Source organism: Perca fluviatilis, chromosome 22, assembly GCF_010015445.1.
Source record: "Perca fluviatilis chromosome 22, GENO_Pfluv_1.0, whole genome shotgun sequence".
Classification (NCBI taxonomy): domain Eukaryota; kingdom Metazoa; phylum Chordata; class Actinopteri; order Perciformes; family Percidae; genus Perca; species Perca fluviatilis.
Window position 1 is genome coordinate 21,072,575 of NC_053133.1, and position 24,694 is coordinate 21,097,268.

A 24,694-nucleotide genomic window follows, 5' to 3' on the forward strand; every position below is an offset into this window, starting at 1 on the left:
CCTGGGTCTTATTCTTGTAATAATAATTTTGCCCTAGCCACCTCTATTGTAAAAAGAGACAGATTGGAAAATCGTGACTCTGAGAGAGCAATGGAAAATCACAATGTATTCTGCTCATTAGGAGTACACCACCAATTTAGCATTGCAGTCCTGAAACATTGTCAGTCTCACAATGAACTTTTTTTTTTATAAAGGAGCGAGTTAATGCCGCAAACGTCTTATCTATTCCACACATTCTTCTTCCTTGTCAAAACCTGGCACCTACATTTCCCACAATGCATCTCCACTTCCGACAATTTGGACGGAGATTACGGAGCGGCTAATGTCACCACTCACCACCAGGCTCAAGCAGAGAAGAGGAGCAGGCTACAGAGGTCTGGTAAACACTTCATTCTCCACAGATCCAGATTTGTTTACATTTTTTACAGTCTCCAGACTTACGTGACATCACTTGAGGCAAGTTATCAGATTTTACGTAGCTCCCTCTGGAGCCAACAAATGCTTCTTACAAAATGTTTCACATATGCAGTCATACTCTCCAAAACCTGTAAACCGACATTAAAGGAGTTAATCTTGATCACTATAAATATGCTAGTACAGTGGGGCGAGCTAGCTACCAGCAGGATGTCTGAGTTGAAAACACATCTTGTTGTCACGTAAGGGCCCTGTTCATGTTGCACAGACATTTGAATTGTATTACTAGCACCACTTTGGCTAGTTTTTTTTCTTCTATCGAGTGTACTAGCATATTTATAGCGATCAAGATTAACATAAAATATGTCCGGAGTTCTCCTTTAATGTGCAAAATCAGTGGACAAATAAAACAGATCAAAATAAAACACTTGCAAATGCTGTATTTAGAAGATGACATATGTTTTGACAATACCATTTTACAAATATGTCCACTATTAAACCCCCTATTCCCTCTCACAGATATCAGCCCAATTATCCCAAAGTAAGTGTTCTTTGGGCAAAGTCATTTAAACATTAGGTATATTTAGCGTATTAAAATGAAAACAGATTGAAGTGTGACCTTCTGAATGTCAGGTTCAATGGATCATTAAAATGATCTTTCACATTCGTGGTATAATACAAATCTAAAACAAACTATATCCTTGGAGATTTTTATTAATCAACATGATATAATATTACCACTGCAAAAGTTTCACATAACAGGCTTTACTCTATTTGCCTGACTTGAGGAAAAGATTATGGATTAATGGAGTTAGGAGCTTATGTTCCATATCTCCAAATGCTCATACATATATCTCAGTTTGTGACTTTGATGACCCTGTCTTTTTGACTTCCATGCGTACATCTGAAAGATAGTTTATCTCATTTATACTCTGTAGTAGTTCTAACATCTGCTTTATTGTTATTAGATCCCATTTCAACGTATAAATAAAAGCTATAAATGTACAGAAACATGCCGTACAGCTGCAGCACAACCACAGTATCTTGTTACAATAAGAACATCCTCTTGTTATAATAAGCCGTTTTTTTCACAAGACTGTAAGCTCTGGATCTCACAAGCCTCATCTGAAGGTTAGACAGAGGAACAAAGATAGCGGAACATGCTGTCCCGTAAATAATAAAGCAGCTCTCAAGTTTCACTTTGCTTTTCTCTCTCTGATAGAGTAGACAAAGTCCTTTGTAGTATCTGCATACTAATGACAATCCCAATAAATAGTATACTGCTTAGCAAGAGCACACTCCCATTGTGTGTTAACTCTGAAAGGAGAAAAACTTGACTGGTTCATTAGCGGAGGAATTGGCATAAATTGCATTTTCTGTGACTGCTTCACAATAAAAGCCACCCTGTGTTTTGGCAGTAGGAAAGGTAGTAGGTAATGTTGGGTTTGGATAATTTGATGCAGCTCTGACACAGTGTAAAGAGAGTGAACAGTAACGGACGAGGCTGTTATCAATGAGATGAATTAAAAACAGTAAAATGCTGGATTACATGTATGCATCGTTTCCTATGAATCCCTTTTGTATGTAAAGGTAATTTAAATCCTGTTCATAAATGGCGGGCTCCGCCAGTAACAATGACAACTACTATATAGACTATATATAGTAGCTTTCATATCTCTATATATTATAAAGAACTAGCCATTTGTCTCCTGATTAGTCTATATCCATGACGTTCCACTTCCGGGATTGCTCCGGTGGCCCCGGCAATTCGGCCGGATGTACTTTTTGGCCGGATGTCCGTTACTTTCTGCTTTCTTTGTGTTGTAATTTTAAACTCTGGTGGATTTGTGAGGACTATGGTTAACTGCTGCTCAGATCTCTGCAGGGTAAATCCAGACAGCTAGCTAGTTTTCTGTTGCATGACTAAAACAACCTTTGAACATGTTCCACCAAACAAGCTCCTTCCTGAGGCTATTTTGCTGCGGCACCTTGGCTCCGTCCAGCGCTTAGCGCCACACATGATGATTGTGATGCCAACAAACCAGAGAACATTTTATCCCATCCCGGAATGCTGTGTGAACTAGCCAGATCCTCCTTCGCAGTGCTGTGGAGTAAGGTCTGGCAATGCAAGATTATCTCCTAATTAACTCAATTAAGTCTTCTATCGCTTTAACCCTAAACTGTTAGAAACTTAGATGGTACCAGATGTTGATGGTTTTTAGTTTTTTTTAAAACCTCTCAGAGTCAAACATGATGATTTTCTGCAGGGTGACTGCTGTTCATGTCAGTAAGCCTGCCTTAAAGGGATACTTCACCGATTTAGCATTCAGCTTTGTATCAGTAGAAACCCGATAGTATTTCTGAATGACCGTGCCTCCCTCCCTCATGTCCCCCTGAGACGAGAGATCTCTGCATTTGGGGCCTGGAAAAAAATCTTCCGATGACGTAAAATGACGATTTTTGTGTCATCGGAAGATTTTTGGGCCAGAGGCAAGGACTACAGCCAGTAGTAGGATCTACTTCCGTATGTTTTCAACACGCCCACAGGGGGTTGGACTGCCGAGTCTGGCCGAGGTATTCCGAATGAAAACGACTGTCAGCCATCTTGAATCTTCGCTAAACAGGCTCTCGGTTTTCAGCAGAAAACATTTACAACAATTATCTGCATTCAAACTACCGGACGTGTGTACCACCAGGATACATCGGTACAGATCGGAGAATATGCAGGAAACATTATTACAGACGCAATACTCGGCACACTACGCGAGCTTCGCCTGCACGGAGACCAGCGGTGTCGCTCAATGCCGCTAGTCGGCTGGGGGACATCCTCATCGGCTAGGTGGAAAGCTAACGCTAGCTGTCCACCTGTCCCATCCATCCTGCTTGCAAGTGTCTGCTCATTAAACAACAAGCTGGACTACATCCTCCTTCAACGAAACTCCCAACGTGATTTCAGTGACTGCTGTGTTTTTGTTGTTGTGGAAACATGCCTGAACAACAGTGTACCGGAACCGGGACTATCCAGCTACCAGGCTGCTCTCGCCGGCCCGTGGAGGTGGGCTGTGTTAAACGGACTGGTGTAGAAATAAAATCCAATTAGCTACTGCTAATTGCTGGTGGAGTGTCCGCTCATTTAGACCACAAACTGGACTACATCCAACTTCAACAAAACTCCCAACGTGAGTTGAGAGACTGCTGTGTTTTTGTTGTTGTGGAAACCTGCCTGAATAGTGTACTGGACTGTCCAGCTACCAGGCCTGCAAGCCCTCCGAGCTAGAGATGCTCTGTCGCCAGGTAAAAGAGGTGGGCTGTGTTAACACCGAGTGGCGCAGAAATGTGGTGATTTGTATCCATTTAACTGCTAACTGCTGGTGGAGTTTGTGACTGTTAAATGCCGACCATTCTACATTGCACGCTAATTCACGGCTGTGTTTATGCTCGGTGTTTACAGCCCACCAAGCGCTAATGCTAGTATGTGTTAGCTGCACTTTGCGGAGCCTATAAAGTGTGTTTACTAAATGTAGCCTGTTTCGTATGTCGTTTTTATATAATGTCGTTGAGTCACGATGAAACGTTGTTTCATGTATATGGTTGAAATAAAACACGCTTGAGTTGAGTTGAATGCCTCGGTCTGTCTGTGAAGCGGTAGGCGTGGCTTGGGAGTGGACTCAAAGCAACGAAGCAGGTGCATTCTGGGATTTGGTGTTTTTCATCCAAAATGTTTTCAAGACCAAAACACATTTTCTGGCTTTTCTCGGCCTAGAAGGCACCAATTTAAATTTTGTTTTCACATTTCTGCTACATAAGTGACCCAATTTAAAGATATATTCAGCTTTCCAGCGGTGAAATATTCCTTTAAGTCCCAACAGGCTGCTGTGGGTCAGTCAGCTTGGACAGAGTGCATCCGTTGAAGGGCACAAAGGGAAGTATAAAATAAAGGTGTCACATAAACACATTGGAGATCCATTCAATTGAGCCTGATATCTAAAATGCATGGTTGACCTTTTCACGCATAGTGGTCACTACAGTGGACAGCTATTCAAACGCAATTTCCGTGCATATGCATGGCTTTTGATGGCCACCCACTGGCCAGGTGCTGTAAGTGCCACACAAATTTCACAAATCCAAGATGGCTGACAGACAGACGACAGAGTTTTAACAACAAGTAACACCTAAGGAGTAATACAGTTGTGAAATGTTCCAAGTATTGATTGCCTGCTTGGAGGAAATTATGATTAATCATCTGTCCACTAAGTCATGCGTTGCCAGCTATGTTTGAACTATAATTCATACTATTACAGTGACTTTTATTCTTGAAAATACTTAATCTGCAGTAACTGTTTTGCCAGAAAATCCATTCATTTATGTTATTGGAATGAAACTCGTAAAAATATAAAAAAATATTCAGTTCAAAGGGGCGGGATTCAACATTTTTGGATTGCCTTGAATGGTATTAGAATATGTTATATGTGAAAACATTAGTTTAACACCTTGCATATTATTTTATAGTTTTCTCATTATATATCATTATATTTATTGGTTTGCTAAATACATACTTCTAAATTTCAATAACTCAAATGCATGCAGTGAAATGTGACGTGAAAATCTACTTGAAAAAATGCATGTTTGAAAACAATTAAGTTCAACTATTTTTGTTCATGCCTAAAGAACAATAAAAACACTTAGGAAATGAAATCCTGACTGAGGTTTTCATAATTCATGCATGAAAGGGTTGATTTATCTAACTGACCCAGCCCAGACAAGCACATTTCTAACCTTTAAAACACGTAAGTTGGTGAAAGAAATCCTTCCCTGCAATGATTTTACAAAACCCATATATTCATTGCTGATATTAGAAAACACAGGCGACGCAAAAAAGGCTTTGAAGTACATTGTCATTTTGAATTATTTGATATAATCCTTCCACCTCAAGCTCTAGATTTGTAAATGTAACCCATTTATTGTAATGAGCATAAAATCCCCTTACAGTTATGTGTGCACACTCCATTTATTTTTGATTAAAACATCCCGCACAATTTCTGCAGATTCCCTGACAAAATGGTAATTAAAGAATACAAATCCTCTCATTGCTTTCATAAAGGAATTCAGAAATTCATTCAGTCAATAGTTTTTTTTGTATTACCACCAGATCCTGTAAACTACCACACTGAAGTGTGGCTTTCAATCCTATGACTAAATGACAAAATATCACCAAAAGATTTTGCATTTATTAGTAGATGTATAACAGAATTACGATGACAATCATTATTTTATAAGGTTTTCTTGGGGCTGGGCAGTGGTGGCCTAGAGGTCAGAGAAGAGAGGGAGGGAGGTCGTCGGTTCAATCCCCAGACCAACAGGATAAATCTGGGTGGGGAAAGTGAAAGAGCAGCGCTTGTCCCTCCCTCATTAATACCACTGAGGTGCCCTTGAGCAAGGTCCTTAACCCCAACCGCTCCAGTGGAGCTGCTCAGTGGCCAGCAGATCAGACTGTGGTTGTGCTGGGCAGCTTCCAGGTGTGAATGTGTGCAACTGTGTGAATGTGATCAGGGCGTTCCTACAAAAGAGAGGTTGCCTCTCAGTGAACCTCCCCTGAATAAATAAAAAATAAATAAAATAGTCTTTTCTACATTGCTGTAGCAGCATGTTGCACTTGAGTTCAGACAATAAATAATGTACTAAGAAATATTGATTAATGCACCTCAAGAGGAAACTCGGATGTGTGGAAAGGACCAAAGGCCCACATGTTTTGAGCTCTGCCTCAGATTGGCTCTTTATGGCCAAAGGCAATGAGTGGTCCTTGCACATTAATATACTAATAGGGATAATCATTCTAGGCAATGAATTATGATTCTGTTTAGCTTTTATCTTATTTAATTTTTAAAACTACCAATGGAAATTACACAGAGATTCAGCTTAGTACAGAAATGTAAAAGTGTGTTTTTCGTTGTGTGTTTGGCCTTGCTGGGGCTGCTGATTTATACAAAGAGCCCCACCATATCAAAAGGTTGATATGATTGATAATTCTTATTTCAGATGTTGATAAAGGGCATTCGTTTAACCTTGCGAGTCTCTTTCTGATGCACCGGCATGGCTGATAAAAAGCACAGAGTGTGTATTGCAGTGAACCAGACAGCATCTTCCGTGTTTATGGTCACATATTTATGAATTATGTCGGGTAAGACATAGATTCTTTATTTACCTGCATATCTTACAAAACATCCATTAAACATCATGCAGTATTTAAGTGGGCGAAAGGTTGATTTTATACAGAATGACTGTTTGTCAATAACGATGTCATGCATTAGTCATAGTTTATTATGGAGTGTGGTATTGGATTACAAGGAATTATGCTGGCTGTGGTTTAATTGCATATTACTCACCCCTGCTCTACCCATGTGTTGGCGCCAATCTCTATCTATTTACTATCCAAGTCTTAAGTTAGACCTCTGCAGCTTTCTGAATCACCTCAGTGACAGTGAGTTAGGTCTTGGACACCCCCAGGCATTTATAATTAAGGCCTGACATGTCCTGCACGGCAACACGCTGACCGTCAAGCTTCATTTATAGGCACAGATGCTAATGTGCTATGACACTGTTGACATGTAACGCTAAATGATATGGGAAAAACAGTGCTGTACAGTATGTTTACTAATGTTAAACTCTACTATGTTTGGCTAAATGAAAGAAGATTTAAACACACTCGGTGATAAGGTGCTATATTTTGCTTCAAGGAAGCTGTTGATCGCTGTTCTTGGACACTCAATGTATTCTTTAGAGAGTGTAAAGCATTTTACCTTGTGCCTCCCAAATGCTTGGATGTGATCTAAAAAGTAAATTAAATTAGACAGTGCTTAAGGTGGAAACAGTGCACCAACCACGGTTATGATGAATGAATGGTGACAGCGCTGAATTGTCTCCAGCACTGTGTGTTACATGGACTTGTACTGAATTCTGTCTGACAATTGCAGTCAGACGCTAATGCATCAATAACACATTACTACTTTCCTGTCTGGCACAATCAGCCATAACCTACATTTTTTAGGTGTATTTATTTAAGAAATGAGAGAGAGAGAGAGAGAGAGTGAAAGAGAGAGAGAGAGAGAGAGAGAGAGTAGTCAGGAAGTCATGTAGGTGCTATAAATCCAAAATGCAACTAAAACCTACCACGAGAGTCACCTCTTTGGGCCGTAAATATACACATGAAGTGTCTCTCTATGTTAATGCCTGAAGAGGATTCAGGCACAGTGAGTGTAGGGTGAAAGCTACCTGGTTTCAGCACCATGGACAGAGCTGGACAACATTAAGAATGTGATACTGTTATTTTGTTCTAAATAATGCTACACATTCTTTTAGTTCCAGCACCATGGATGGGGCTAATACTGATTTTGTGCCCCTATGTATGCTAAATTATCTTGATTTCAGCACCATGGACAGCGCACAGTGATTTTAAACCAGTGTGATACTGGTGGGCATTTGTCCTAAATTTACAACACCCCCTCCGTTTACAGAATACAGAATATGACTGTTTGTTCTAAGGCATGCAACAACCCCTACATTGAAGTGCCATGGACAGGGATGGGTGAAATTAACAGTATGTCATGTCCAAAATTGTTCACCATTAACAATATGGTTCACTTTATAGAATGCTTACTGATTTGCAATGTTGTCTGAATGTCTAAAAAAAGGAATATTTTATAATGCAACTTGAAAAGTATTGTATAATCAATCACTATTAAAGTCCAATTCATAGTGTGTTCACCATTTTGTAGTAGTGAGAATTATCAAACCCAATATAACCGACATAGTGGCGAAAGCATGTTCTGCACTTCCTCAGTATCAGCACCATGAACAGGACGCCATGATATTACAGTATAGCTGTATGCTGATATTCCATGCTACATACTTTTTTTGTATGTATGTAGCCTACTGTGCTATTTGTCATAGCTTGCTGTTTTTGTAGTTTGATTACAACAAAATCAACATACTTAACCGTTTTATACAAACAGGAAATAATACAATATGTGCTGACAAAGCATGTCAATCGAACTGCGATGTCAGAATGTCACTGCCAATTAAACTTTGCTAATAAACAGCAAAGGGATATCATGTATTAAGTTATTCTGTTGTTTTCTGAGCTGCTCACAAGACAGTTTTACCACCATGTGCAATTTTGCAACATTTTTATCAGCTATAAGCATCTCCTTTATGATCTTCATGCAATGCATTATGGGAAGATCATGTCCACCAGCAGCCCATTTGAAAAATCAAACATTTATAGCATGCATGCTTACTTTTTGAATCTCCTTAATTTAAAGTACTACAATCCTTAAACCTGATTCGAATTAGAAAGCAACATGTAATGGACACACAGCTATTGAAACTAGCTTGTTCTAAAATGAACCACACTCCCTAAGTTTCAGCCCCATTGACAGGGCTGGATGATATTACTAATATGGTGTTACTAATATTACTGATGTGATGACGTTTTACTGTTTACTTATCCTCAATGTACTACTGTACATTCTCAGTACAGTTTCAGCACCATGGACAGGGCTGGCCTGATACCGTTGCTACAGTCCCATGGACAGTGCTAGCATATGCTGTATATCATATAGATATGATACTGTTTGTTTGTCCTGGATGTGCTACATATGTGTTGACCGAACACAACGCCTGTCCCTTCATTCCTCATAAGAGAGCAGAAACACGCAGTGCATTACCAATGCGTGCTTCTACTGAATGGAATGAAAGCACACCGGATCGCGGACGTGGTGCTGACACCGAGTGAGCTCTGCATCTTTAAAACAGGAAGAAGAAAAAAAAAAGAAGCCAAAGAAAAACACACAACCAGCTCAGTCATAACTGTGAGATGATAAGGACTACCTCTTTTTTACTTTTGGAGAGAGCCAAGCCGTTAGGAGAGCATTCAGCATCAGCTGTTCAACACTGGTCTCTCATTGCTGGACGTCGGGGCTGAATCAGTCACATGACAGAACTGGAGGCAGAGATCTAGAGAAAAGGCACAGCATTTCGGCTTGCACCGCCATACTGTATTTTGAGCCATATCACATTTTTATTGCAACATTTTACTCCCGCTCGGTGAGTACATTTCCAATGGCTTTTTTGTAAGCATTTTTTGTCTTTTTAATTGCCCCCTTTTTTTAATTTTTCTCTCTTTTGCTGGTGTTTGAATTGAGCATTGACATGGTGGTTTTGAGCGTTTTTCACATCCAGGCTTCAAGTTTTTAGCATGCAGTTATTCTGATCCAGAAGAGGGTAATCGGTGCGTTATCGGTCTTGAGAAAGCCTTTACTTGCTTGCAGTTTTGTTTCGAGGGTCGAAACCAAGCAGCTTTTGTCAGTATTGAGATTTTTCAAACAATTTATTGGTGGTTTTGAAACATTTTTATTTTTTTGTTTCTGTCGACTTTTGCTGTTGCTATGCTTTGGTTTGCATTTTGCAGTGTTGTTTGTTGCCTTCGAGTTTTGTGATTTTGGTGTGTCGGTGAATGTCACCGATCAACCCCTTTGCTTTTACTTTTCTTTATAAAAAAAAGGAGTCATTTTTAAAGCCCGATGACGTTTTAACGTGATACTTTTCTTGTAGCTGAGCTCTCAGGTTTGTTGTTTTTGTGTTTCTCTCTTTTTTTCGATTTCATTATACTTTTGCTGGTGGCAGTGTCAAGTATTTTTGGATGTTATCGTTTTTCGACTAGATGATGCTGGGTGGACGAGGGGAGTTTTGATTCTTGGGGGAGTTCAATGCGTTTTTGTTTTCGGTATCAACGAGGATGAACAGACATTTTCCCTTTTGCAGGTATATAATATGAGTGCATAAGTGACACGTTTCTGTATATACAATAAAGAATAAGGTGACAGAAATATGCACCTGTGGCTGACGTGTTCTTTTGTAAGGCTGGCCAAATTGCTCATTAGAGAAGGCATTATTTATCAATGTTATCTGAAGGTTACCTGATCTGATCGATCTGTCCGTAAAAATAAAAAAATAAAAAAGTGACGCGATCAACAATTCAAGAACAAGGATTGGAAATCACACGCAGGTCGTTTTGATCACAATGTGTTCTTTGTTTTGAGTTCAACAATCTTCAAGCCGTCGCAGCTGAGGAGTAAATGTAAGTAGCTACATGCAGGTCCCTCGGAAGGATGCACTGTAACGACTGTAACGATCTCCCACAGATAAAGTCAAACTCCATCCATATGTCGACTTGACAGGGGCAGAAATAACAATTTCCTTTGCTGCAGCAAGCTGTAAGATGCAGTAGGATATGCTACCAAGTTGGGGAAATAATTAGGATAACCACAATTTGCACTACATTATGTCAAGTGTAACACTTCACTTAAGTGCCCTCCTTATTGCTAGACAAACTCAAATCTGCTTTTGTAGGCCTAGATTCATAAATACTCTTGGATTTGTCAAATCTGATTTTGCAAGAAAACATGAATAAAGCCACTGACACAACTAGAAGAGGACTTAAGAGTAAATTAATCCTCCAAGAGGCAGGTTTAACTTCAGATTATTGGTGTGCCGCAGGAAATGCAAACATGAGTAAACAGTTGTCATGTAGTCTAAGAAAAGGGCATGGGTTGCATTATTTTTCTGTGTTTTGTAGGCCACAGTACTGCTGTGTGTATTTTCTGGGAGTAGATGTGAGCTACTGCAACATCACTGTGGGTCCATGAACCTTTTCTAAGTTTAGTCATCGAGGCCAATGGGTCAAAAAGTACTGCTCCACAAACCTTATCTGATTTTTTAATATTTTTATTCCAGGACTAATCTAAATCTCCTGTTACCTTAAATGCTTTCTATAGTATTGGCTATTCTGTTGTAAGAAAGGATTTCAGCTTGTAAATGAAAGCTCATGGATTTGCTTTATTTTGATCCATAGGTATTCACTTTAACAGAACAGAGGTTTTGTCAGTGCAATATTGTAGGCCGATAAAATACATGAGAGTGGACCATTAAGTCTGGGTATAGACCATTGAGTCCCAGTGTCATTAAACAAGCTGACGTGGTGGATCAGAATCAGTGCAGCTTAATGTGGTGAAATGATAAATATTGAGTGCAGAAACTATAGTTAAACTTTTAATAAAGCAAAGTGATTAGAGGCAATTAAGATAATATGTTTTTTATCATGTATTGAAAAGCTGTTATCATGTATTGATTTCCCTGTCTCCGGTCAAAACTAGTCAGCTCATAAAGCAGATAAAGAGCTCCAGGGAGGCTTTTAATGGTTTTCAAGTTGTGAGACAATTTAGAAACAGTATGTATACTTCTCTTATAGTCATTGCATTCAGTGTTGATTGTATCACAGAGCTGTCATCCATCACGTTCAAGATGGGAATTTATCATTGTTAATTATTGAGAGGTGAGGTGTAACAATCCAATGGTTTGATTCTGCTGCAGTGATTCAAACCGTTACAATTATTTTGCTCATGATTAGATTTGATTAAATCTGCAAAACAAAGCTCCACAAATTTTAAAAAGCTAAATGTATTCAGTCGTCAATAATTAAACACATTTAAGCCTTCCACTGAGTCACTAGTTGAAAGAAAGACTTTCATTTTCAAAGCCTTTATTTTTAGCCTCAAACCACAGCATCGTATTGTGTCTATATTTTCAACAACTTCTCCAAAGCAACACACTTTCCTCTTGTTCATCTCAGCAGCAAAAAAATCATCTGCTCAATTCAATCAAACCGAGCCTTATACAATACATGTTTTTAGCTTTGTAAATAGTAACGTTCTCTATAAATGTGTCAAATCTTGCCTTTCGAAGCTCAAATCGCTGCATCACGACACCTCAACATTTCTTCACGCCCCTAGTTGAGAGGTGTTTCTGCCACTCCGCCACAGTATGAGCTCCTGGACATCTCTCCTGCTAAGCATTATGATAGCTTCTATTACGTCCTGCGGTGTTGTGTCTCCCCTCCAGGCGGGTTTCCTGTTATCTAGGCCAAGCCCGACCTGCACAGGAGACTTACAGAGAAGTATGATAGCTCATAAATGGATATACCTCTGCTACCATGAATAAAACATCGCACAAGAGCAAATTGTATACACTAAGCATGTTCTTAACTATCAGAGTGTATCTGCGTCTGCATGTCTGATGGTCTAAATGTGACTGAAACAACAGTTTAGCTTTCAGCATGACAAGGTTGGACAAATGGAAAACATAATTGATATGCTGTGTATTGCATCTTTCATACACGTGGTGTGTGTAATTATTATGAGATGCTGGATTCAGTGAACACTCTAACCCACATAGATAATTGGTAATTGCATCTTCTGTTATATTTTAAACAGGCTTCGCCTCAGCCCGGCGTGTTTAGTGTCTGTTTTAGTACACATGCACATGCATACTTTACGATCTAAATGTCAAGTGTTCAGTCCGAAGAAAACGATGAAACAAGCTTAACTAGTAACTTTAAGATGACTGTTTTTGCAGATGTCTGTTTGATTGTTTATTTAGGATCCTCATTAGCTCCTGCATTGCAGTCACAAACTAAGACTGACATGTTTCACTCTCTCAATGAGACTTTTTCTTCCTGCTCCCCCCTTTTTAACCGATAAACAGCTTACCTTTGGCATGACTCATTCTACTGAAACGAGTGTTAAGTACTTTACTGTCCTTTTCTGAGCTGTTAATTTGATAAGTGAGGCGATCTTACACATCATATTGTGGGCAATTAAACCCATATCTGAAGAATAGGGTCAGGCTGAATGACTTTCCAGTGTCCATTATGGGAACCATTTGAGTTATAGTGCGTCACTTTAATGAGCCTTTTGCACAGACATGCTGAGACCTGATTGTACTATTCAGAATTTCAGATGAAAGTTTTGTGTTTGTTATATTTCATTAACATTCGGCCTTGAGTTGTAACTTGATAAGATTAGACATTGGGGGGACGTTAAAAGAGCAGTGATTCTTTTTATTCGACCTTTGATTAAAATGTAGAAAACAAGAGTGAGAATTAGTGTGTGTGTGTGTGTGTGTGTGCGCATGTGTTTGTGTAAGACGAGTAACTCACTAAATGCAGTTTAAAAAGGAGGCAATTAAGCCTCAATCACTTCCATTTCTCCTTATCTGGGGCTCACAGAGGAATTACTTCTTCTATTTATAGAAGGAATTAGGGTTCATTGATAAGGAGTAAAACCTAAACTCACAAAGATAAAAGAAAGATGGATGTTAGATGTTCCAAATGTTACAGTGAGATGTTTTACTAAAGGAAGCAGAGTTGGTGCTGTTTCACTACTTTGTGTGCAGATATCGATCCAGCCAACCCCGATAGCTTCCAGGCAACATCTGTTTCAGGTCGAGTTACCATAGTATTCAATAACATTTTCTAATCACGCTGTTCATCAAATTACATTCATACATGCAGCTTCACATGGGACCTAAACATCCAGAACTAGTTTTCAGATTGCATATAGATTCTGATATGTTTTTGCCTGATACATATGTGTATTGTTTTACTTTACTTCGAAAGTAAAACCTCTCAATAAACTATCCTTCTAGAAAATGGTGAGTCTCCCTGTTTGCACATAAGTTTGTTTCAACACACTTAACTTTTGGCATGTTTTCAAATCCGTCAGTGGAGCGGCATCATAATTTCAGTTTAACCCTTAGGCAGGAAGATGACCATACTAAAGATGACTTGCCTGTTTTCTTTCTTTTTCTGAAAACAATAGAAAGTCTCAGCTCGGGTATATACAGAATTATGGAAATGTGGAAGAAATCTTTTGGCAGATCCCAACAATATGGCTCCATAAAACCTTATGAATAAAATACATACACAAACTCACCTATATATAGATTAAAAAAAAAAATCATCAGACCAGGAACAGGAGAACGAAATAGAGGCAAATCAACTTTCAGAGGCAGATTGAATACTAAGATTGTTTTTGAGTTGTGTGTGCGCTTTATTTTAAATCCAGTGATAACAAAACATCATCATAGTTTCTTGATACCTGGTAGCATCAGATTATGTTCATGAAATGCATTTAAGGTCTCCAGCAAATAGCGAGAGCTAGCAATATCTACTTCAATACTCCTAAAATAACTTTACTTTACTAACCTTACAGAATGAAACATTAAAAAAAGCACCAAACATAAAACATAGGAGTGCAAATAATAGTAAAAGAGCCCCATCACACAAATGCTACTATAAAATGCTAAAAGCAGCATAAAAAAAGATAATTAATAGAATAGATACAAGATAAAACATCAGAGCAGATCAATGTGTAGAGTTTAAAATTTTGATTGCACTTGGAACAAAAGACTCAAAACCATTCTTGATTGCCACCCATACGGTATACTTAGCCTAATTAATTTAACATTAAGATGCAAAAGCGAGTAGCAGTTGCAATTTAGAAATGACCCGGGCATGAATATAAATGAATATAATAAGTGTAGAAACATGCACGGGGGACATTTAATTGGGGAGATCATTTTTGTTTGCTACTAGATAAGCAGTCGAGCATTCCTCATGGCAATTAGGGCAGAAGAGTCTTAGTGTGACTCATGTATCAGTAAGATTAGGACCCCGTGGCTTCAATGCGGAGACAGAGGTTGAGACAAACAGACATGACGAGGAGATCCATACTTCTCAGGCACACATCTGTAAGTTGCCGTGTGGTGTTCGCTGAGTCTGGGAGAAAAAAAGTAAACAAACCTGAAATAAGAAGAAGCAGAAGAACGGAGTGAGGCCTTCCAGAGCAGGTGGCGGAGCCCTCCAGATGCTGCAGAGAAGCAGCGAAGCAGATAATGTCCTGCCTAGATTACCTCAGGGACCCTGATTACAGTGGAGCGTCCTCATCTGGGTCAGCTCCAGGCTGGTTCTGCAGGGATCAGCTGTTCTCGCTGTCGTTCTGCTGGCCTCAGCTGTCTCTCACCTGCTTGTGACCAGTTGTGGAGGCGTTGACACACTGAAACCCAGTCTCAACAGACACGATATACAGTGCTGTACCTCATGTGTAGTGACAGCCATATTTGCACAGTTATTGACAGTTTGGATATTGTTTTGACTACATCTACATGAAGACACTTTGCGTGGAAGGATTACTGAGCGGGCCTCCTGGTCCCGCTGACCGAAGTCCCCTGGGTCAGACCAGACTCTGTTTGAAGTGACTGTTAGCATTGGGGCGCCTGGATAGCTCACCTGATAGAGCATGCGCCCCATGTACAAAGGCTCAGTCCTTGTCGCAGAAGCTGCAGATTCGACTTCGACCTACAGCCCTTTGCTGTATGTCATTCCCCTTCTATCTCTCCCCTTTCACATCTTCAGCTGTCCTATACAATAAAGGCCTAAAATGCCCAAAAAATGATCTTTAAAAAAAAATCCAAAGAGACACAAACTGTACTACAAAGAGTAGCTAAACCACCACAAAGAGACTCGAAATGACTACAAAGAGACATAAGATGAATGCAAAAGACTTAAACTGACCACAAAATAATCACAAAGCACCACAAAATATCTAAATCACATATAAAGGAAAACAAAACAACCACAAATAAAGTCAAGACGACTGCAAAAAGACACAAACTGATTACAAAGAATCAAAACAACTGCAAACAGACCATAGAGATGCAAATCAACTACGAGACAAGAGACAACCGCAAAAAGACACAAACTTACTACATAGACGCAAAACAACCACAAAGACGTGAACAATTACCACAAAGTGACTACAAAGGGATGCAAAAAGACACAAAATAACGGCATAAAGACACAAAACCATGCAGCCACAATGTTTGTAATGTATTTATCTGTTTCAGTCTGGCTGTGTCATTTGTAGTTTTGCGTCTCTTTCAATCTGGGTGTCTTGCCCCCTATGTAGGAGGGGTGAGGGGGCTTTTTACATGTCTGTGCCGAGAGGCCCATTCTCATTATCTGTCCATGTTCATAAGGTAGTTTGAAACAGGAGTCAGAGGTTTAAAAACAAAGAAGTTTATATCCATAAATGTGCACACAATGTTTAGCAGCCTGGCAGTCTGTGGGAAGTGTTGGGAAAAGTCAAATATTTATTGTTGATTTGCTTTGTCTGGACAGTGTGCTCGCTTGTTACTACTGCTGTTAAGGAGCTAGTGTGAAGTTTCAATTTGTCTTCTTCTGTCGGTAGGACTGAAACTGACACCAAACCTTAAAGCTACATTGTGTAAGAATTTCTCCCATCTAACAGTAAAATTGTATATGACAACTAACTGAATATGGGGGACACGGTGGTGCGGTGGTTAGCACTGTCGCCTCACAGCAAGAAGGTTGTGGGTTCGTACCCCGGTTGGCCCGGCCTTTCTGTGTGGAGTTTGCATGTTCTCCCCGTGTCTGTGTGGGTTCTCTCCGGGTACTCCGGCTTCCTCCCGCCGACCAAAGACATGCAGGCTAGGTTTATTGGTGTCCCTAAATTGTCCGTAGGTGTGCATGTGTGAGTGGTTGTTCGTCTGTGTGTGGCCCTGCGATGGACTGGCGACCTGTCCGGGGTGTACCCCGCCTTTCGCCCGACGTATGCTGGGATTGGCTCCAGCCCCCCCACAACCCTGTGCGCGGGATAAGTGGTTGACGATGGATGGATGGGAACTAACTGAATATTACTTTCTAGCCCCTCCCATTCCAATCGGTGGCCGAACCCAAAATTAACTCTTAGTATCCCCATCGTTTACACGCAGCTGTTCTAGCCACTCCAATATTAACTTTGGTCTTTTTGCATTGCCTGTTGCGTTGTCGTTTTAATTCTCTTTTTCACTTCCCTGGCGAGTAATCTCCCACTGGCATTTGTCACGGTACCACTGAGAGTAAAGAGGCGAAAGGCGAAGGTATGTCCCTCTTTGGCTAATGTATTTTAAAGATGGAGGCGCAACATACCAGGCGTCATTCGAGCGACTCGCTCGTATGTATTCTGAGTGATTCTAAATGTCAGATTCTACGCTTACGAGAATACTTTGATTAGTTGGTGGAAGTAATTACACATGAATGAGTACATATTTGTGAAAGAACAAAGGTTTTTTTGCTAAGAATCAACTACAAAAATTACACAATGTAGGTTTAACTGAGATGGTTCTCTTTAATGCTGCAGATGATTTAAGTGGATAGATCAGGTGTCTTTCCACTAAACTAAACTTCGGAAAGTATTCAGACCCCTATTACCTTTTACACACTGTATTTTGTCATATACTTAATTCAAAATGCATTATACTTTTACACTTCTACACACAATAATCCATAATGACAAATATGCATTTTAGAAATGTTTTTTATTTTTTTATTTTTAATGAATGCATATTTATTACAAATATAAAAAAAAAATACTTCTCTCATTTACATAAGTGTGCAAACTCTTTGCTGCAGCCCTCCCAAGTGAGCTCAGGTGCATCCCATTTGTATTAACTTCATCAGTGTAAAATAGTAGATATAAATGGCCTGTTAATACAGATATATAATTGCTGATAGATGCAATACTGCAGTATTAAATCTACATTATACAGAAGATTGAGGTGAGGTGCAAATTCACATAAAGAAAACACTCCTTATAATTTGTGTTTAAAGGAAGAAGTTCTATATGTAGAAATATCCGGAGTAGCTATTTCAAGCCGATGTAGCCAGAAATGAAGAAAAGAAGAAGATATTTCAACACAGAGGCCTTTTGACTCACATACTCACAAGGATCATGACCTCAATTTTCAGTGTCTGCCACTAGGACAGAACAGGTGCACTCAAGGAGAGACGGCTAGCTAGCGTGCTAGCTATTGAGTTTGTGTACCCCTGAGGGCAAAAACATGTCCACCGAGCAAACCTTTTATGTTTCTCTCAACAAACGGTTCACTCAGGGGTAGCAAGAGACTGTGGGTGATGGCGAAAAATGTATTCAGCTCCACATTCAAACTTTGATACACCCTGACAGGGAATGCTTAACTGACTAGCATATGGACAGAGTTAGGGCTTTTCATTCAGAGAGGTTCACATAGGCATTTAAATGATGTCTGCCTTCGTTGAGTTGCTTTGTTCTGCAGAACCTTCATTACAGTCTCCTCAGCTCTTGGCGTATCGCTATGGGCAGGGTGTGAAAAAAGCAGAGGTGGGGAAATTTTTTTGATCATTACATTACATTACATTACATGTCATTTAACTGACACTTTTATCCAAAGCGACTTAGAATTAAGTGCTTTCAACTGTGAATGTTCAAACTCCAGACAACAAGTAGTAAATGCAAGTACATTAGCTTTAAATAAGCAAAGCTACAAAGAGACATATGAAAGTGCAGGTTCAAGAATTTCTTTATTTTATTTTTTTTTTTGTTTATCTGAGGCGTAGTCGGAAGAGATGTGTTTTTAGCCTTCGGCGGAAGATGTGTAGGCTTTCGGCCATCCTGATGTCAATAGGGAGCTCGTTCCACCATCTGGGAGCCAGGACAGCGAACAGTCGGGATTTCGTTGAGTGATTAGTTCTCCCTCGCTGTGAGGGGGCAGCAAGCAGGTTGGCTGATGCAGAGCGAAGTGGGTGGGTTGGGGTATAGGGTTTGACCATGTCCTGGATGTAAGCTGGGGATGATCCATTCGTGGTCCTGTATGTAAGTACTAGTGTCTTGAAGCGGATGCGGGCAGCAACTGGTAACCAGTGAAGAGAGCAGAGGAGAGGTGTAGTGTGAGAGAACTTGGGGAGGTTGAAGACAAGTCGAGCTGCTGCCTTCTGTATGAGCTGCAGGGGTCGGATGGCACATGCAGGCAGGCCAATCAGGAGGGAGTTGCAGTAGTCTAGACGTGAGATGACTAGAGCCTGATTAAGAACCTGAGCCGCCTTCTGCGTTAGAAGGGGACGTATCCTTCTGATGTTATGCAACATGTATCTACACGATCGGGTGGTTGCAGCAATGTTGGCAGTGAAGGAGAGGTAGTTGTCAAGTGTCACACCCAGGTTTCTAGCAGTCTGGGTGGGGACTACCAAAGAGTTGTCAATTGTTATAGTCAGGTCTTAGGTAGGAGAGCCCTGTCCTGGAAGGAAAAGGAGCTCAGTCTTGTCAAGGTTGAGTTTCAGATGGTGTGTGGACATCCAAGAAGAAATGTCAGTCAGACACAATGATGCACAACAAAACATGCAAGAATTAAATCCCCCTTTCAATGCCATAGATATAGTGACACTCGGCCAGCCATGCCAAAACACTTATTTGTGAACTTCAATATTCAATGAAAAATAATCTCATGTGAAAGAGCACAACGTCGTGTCAACATAAAACACAACGCTTTCAAGCTGAAGAGCGGAGTTCACTTCACGACGAAAACAAAATACTTTCACACAGGAAACGCTCGTTCGTTCCTATGGAGTGTTTTAATCCAAACCACTTTCCAACCATCTTTTTCCTAAACTTAAAGAGTCGTTTTGGTGCCTAAACTTAACTGTCATCACCGTGGCCCCTGAAAGGAGCGTCCTCTGGCAGTGCCTGTACCCGGCTCACAGTCACCTATTGGCGCCTAAACAACTGCCGTTGGTAGCCAGCGTCCCGGAGCTCTGTAACGGCTAAACACAACCAGCAACTGAAGCTCAGATTTTATCATTCTATCGCTCTATAGACTGTTCACGTTACAGCGCTTCACTTAGTTTTGTTCAGCAGAGGCATGGATATGTAGACCAGAAAGGGGGAAATCCCACACATCCCCCTGCCGGCAAATTGCACCCTGACTATGGGACACAAAGCAAACCCAAACCTTACTTTGTTATCCCAATTGTGTGTTTTGTGTGCGTGCTCACATCCCTGCAATTATGCGTCTTTAACAGGATTGCACGTTCGCTGGATTGAGATTAAGAATGGCAAATGTCTCTCTGATTACACTCTACAGGTCTACTGAGGCCCTCTAAGCTAAATCTGACTTGGAAAAAAAACATCTGTCACGCTAAAATGTAGCCCTATACTCACCAGTGTGTTTATGTTTATAAATAGAACTCCCATCATTTAATTCCCCACTTACCCTCAAAAAGCAATCTTCTCCTGAAACATTAAGAGCTTGTTGACATCTTGCAGTGAGCCACAGTCAATCAGGTGGAGTGTGTAAATAAGGCTTCATTCTTCATATTGATTTTTCCTCCAGGTTTTGACATCAGAGGAAATCATGGAGCTCATTGCCGTGTGTCTTTTTGCAGATATTGGTGGCTATTACAGCCTTTACTTCTGTTCCATCCACTTTCTCTATTAAACATTATGAGCCTGCACTCGCTGTGCAGATACATGGTTTGGATTTTTGCCCTTATTGGGGAAAAGATTCTTCCATTTATTACAAATCACCTGTATCACTCAGGCAGCCTGGTCTGCTACTATTAGAGGATATTGATTTTACTGACTTGTGAATTCCCCTGCCCCTTAATAGTAATATGTTTTTCCAGATTATGTTTATTACTCATTTTGGTGCCCACTTAGTGTTCACAGTAGACTACATTGCAGCTTCCAGACATGTGAATAAACAGAGTAGCACATAAAAAAAAGAAACTCAAGAGTTTTTTAGTTTGTGTCACAAATCCCCAGCAGCGCAGGACAAACCCAATAGTGGGACCTGGGTGCCCCATTCAGCCCCATGTGTTCCCCAAATAATTTTTGCTGAAATTGATTAATAATATGATAACTTGTATGAACAGCACATTATGAACTAAAACTAGATATTGACACAAGTCCTCTCTACAGGACCGGGCCTCAAGATTTAAGGCTTTCGGGGACATTGTTTTGTTCTAATTTCGTTTTGCCAAGTAGGTTTTGGGGAAAACGTAATTAATAATTAATGACATGCAGCAAAGGGCCGCGGGTCAAATCCGCGGACGCTGCGATAAGGGCTGAGCCTTAGTACATGGGGCCCGCACTCAACCGGGTGAGCTACCAAGGCGCCTGCAAACTTTTTTTGAGTGACGGAAAAGTAGTGATGGTGAGATGAAGCCTCATGAAACATTGAAGCTTTCCAGGAAAGTGATTTGCAAAAGGGTTAATTTCTCAAGGCTTCATTTGCTCACTCTACCACAAACAGGCTGCTTGTTTTACACTCTTTGACCTACAGATGATCTTTGTGATCTGTGATACACTGTATCAGAGACAGTTTTTGACTGAACTTTGCACCAGTAAAGACTTAGAAATAACGATGAAGAAAAAAATCTATTTCCACGTAACTGTAACTATAACTGTATAATAAATGGAGTTGCTTGAGAGGAATGTGGCTATCAAACGTGTGTTAATCAATCCTTTGGGTCATAATATTTTAGCAGGAGGGGCAATTTTAGTAGGCTATTCTAAAACTGGTACGTGGCATTGGTTTAACTGGGCTGAGGGCCGTGAATGTGCTAGTGTAGATCATAGATGTATAACAAAACAGTGTAGATTCGAACCACTTGATGTCACAAATGACATCTTGTCAGTGAACATTTCACTGATTTTTTTAATATCAACATTTTTAGCAACTTGCCATATGCGTTATGAACAACAATTTCTCATTATGTTAATAGCAATGATTCTTACAATTCTTTGAAACTATATCTTGTTGTATATATAGTTGTTTATGAATGCCATCATTTTTAGAATACAAGAATGATTAAATATCTAACTACAGAGCCATTAGCTGGTTTACTTAGCTTAGCACAAAGACTGGAAGCAGCTAGCCTGGCTGTCTCTGTCCCAAATTCACAAAATCTTACAGCTCACTATTTAACATGTAATACTATTTTCATCTGTACAGAACCCCAAATCGTCACCTTCCTAAAATAATTGCCTAAGTCATTTTTTCAGGTTTTTCAGAAAACACAAAAAATAAAACGGCCTAAGTCACATGCTTGACATAGGCAATTATACTAAAAGGTGTAGAATCACATGACCTGCTCAACTGAGGGTGTAGGCAATTTTACCAGAGGTGGCCTGCACCATGAGGAGAGGATTTAGGCAACAAAATCATTTTTGTTAAAAAATTTATTTTAGGAGGTGACGAAATGCAAAAACAGCTATTCTGGGTTTTATGTTAATGGGGGTTATGTTCATGTCATGTGACTCTATGCTGGACTCGAGTTGTATCAAACTTCTCATCTAACATCATCTGCATGCGCTGCAACATTCGTACGAGGTGACTGAACTAGGACATCTGCTTAGGTCTCTTCTTATTTTACTATGAGTACTCTAAAAGCACCTGTCAGTGGCATCATCAGGGAGTACAAACATAATTAAGTAATCAAACAGACACATTACATATGTAAATGCCATTAATTGCAGACATGGGTTTGAAATATTCATTTAAATTAGTCACATCATTTAGGCAGGGATCTCTTCCCAGCGAGTGTAATCATTGAACTAATTAGGTCAGCCAATGCAAGTTGAAACAATTTGAAAAGCAATTTCACTATCCAATTAATTCTTGACTAAGAGAATGAAAGTGATATAGGATGCAAATGTGGGAAGCAACACTAAGAAAATCAACACAGGAGCAGACTGACAGAAGCATACGGAAAGACTTAGATAAACCACATCACCTTAAAACCTGAACTTCAGCAGTTATTATTTGTCAAGATCCATTGGGTCAGGTTGTGTGTTTTTGCCAATGTGACAGTCTGTATTGGAAGTATCTCAGTGACATTATTCAGTGCTGCAGTGTCAGATGAAAGCCCAACACTCTTTCACATTTCTGATACAAAACAAACCACTTCAGGAGAATTCATAACCACCTAGAGAGTGCATGCCATGTTCAGAAACACACAAAACAAACACTTTCATGATACTGGGGCACAGTTTGATACTATAACAGTTTTGGCTAAATCGAAAGCGAGACAATAATGACAATATATATGACATTGGCAAACATATAGTTCAGTCAGACAACTCACGTTTGAAATGTTTATTATAACAGCAGAACATTGTGTTTGGTGGCCAGACTCCAACCTCATCACATGTATATGGGTTTACATGAGATATTGGGGAGTGATGATAAAGTAGCTTCCTCCTGGCCGGAGCCTGCAGGTGGATGCTGGAGTGGTGCTGGGGTGGTGCTGGGGCTAACAGCGGGCAGCGATACAGGTGCAGGGCAGCAGCAGCATTGACAAGGCAGAGATAGGGAAATTGTGCAGCTTAAATAGACTGCCAAATTGAGGGGGTGTGTTTGGTAAATGGAGTGAAGAGTGAGGCATGTCACGTGTGTGTACGCAGTACAGCTCGAGTTGGCTGCCTGAACTAGCTCGCAGGCGTCGTCCCATTTCTAGGATGGTGAAAGCTGAATTCCTAACTTTTTTTACACCTTTAAAATGTCAATTCAAATTAAATTCATCAATAACAGGACTTAAAAATAAAAGTAATATTGTCTTCTTCATTTTCAGACAAACAAACGGTGCGGGCGGATAATGACCTCTGAATGGATATTAACAGCATCCATATTTTTGCAGACATCTTTGTCCCCTCTGATTTACACAAACATGACACCACTTCTTCTCAGAGTTACATTGCACGCAAATTGAAACACGCAGACTTCAGGATCCTCCCATCAAAGATAAATGTCCATAAATAAGGTTAGGAATCATAGAAAATATATGCTCCATATAACTTCAGATCTTGGCTCATAATCATTAGATCAAAACTTTTTAGGAGTTGTTAATACTCAAAGCAATATTTTAAAATATATAATATATTGGCAATATTGCCAAACAAATAGGCTTTAGGCTTAAAACAAGGAAACATGCATAGTTTTAAGTTCAGTATTCAGACAGTTAGTAAGGTTCATCCTCAGTGACTTTTCTTCAGTTTTCAGCAGCTTTTTCTTTGTCAAGCCTTTATTGGACAGCTCCAATCGATGTGAGAGGTAACCAGGGAGAGAGAGACACTGTGGCAATAATGCTATATTCATTTTTCATGCAATAAAGGTCCATGTCTGACTCAATCCAGGGATGGTGCAGTTCATGGTCGGTGCCTCAAGCCCCAAGCTACAGGGAGACACTTAAAACCAAGGATCGGCAGGATCTTTATTTGATCCTGCAGACCAACTTTAATCTGGGACTTCTCCTATTATATAGAAAAACCCCAGTTTTTAGAGAAAAATAATGCAGTATGACAAAAATGCAATTCTGACCTCCTGTTCTATTTTCACTTTCAACACTTACACAACTTTTCTTAGATTCAATTTAGATGCACTTTCTAGGATTCAAATACAAATCATGTTTTCTTATTTGATTAATTTAGGTACATGGTTATAGTGTATATATATAATCAAATTATAATATATTTATTTAGCAGATAAATGTATACATACGGGGAGTGTAAATAGC

At 39.9% G+C, this 24,694-nt stretch overlaps 1 protein-coding gene across 3 annotated transcripts in view; it reads left to right on the forward strand.

The window, feature by feature from the left end:
• The first annotated feature begins 9,296 nt into the window (after positions 1 to 9,296).
• LOC120552159 (RNA-binding Raly-like protein) overlaps positions 9,297 to 24,694 on the forward strand; it is a 101,938-nt gene continuing 86,540 nt past the window's right edge. The window contains exons 1-2 of one of the 3 annotated variants that reach the window (XM_039789942.1): positions 9,297 to 10,035; positions 10,133 to 10,233. The gene's annotated coding sequence lies outside the window, so the exon portion shown is untranslated. Of the gene's footprint in view, positions 10,234 to 24,694 lie in introns of all 3 variants that reach the window. The other 2 variants (XM_039789941.1, XM_039789944.1) reach the window with 2 other exon arrangements.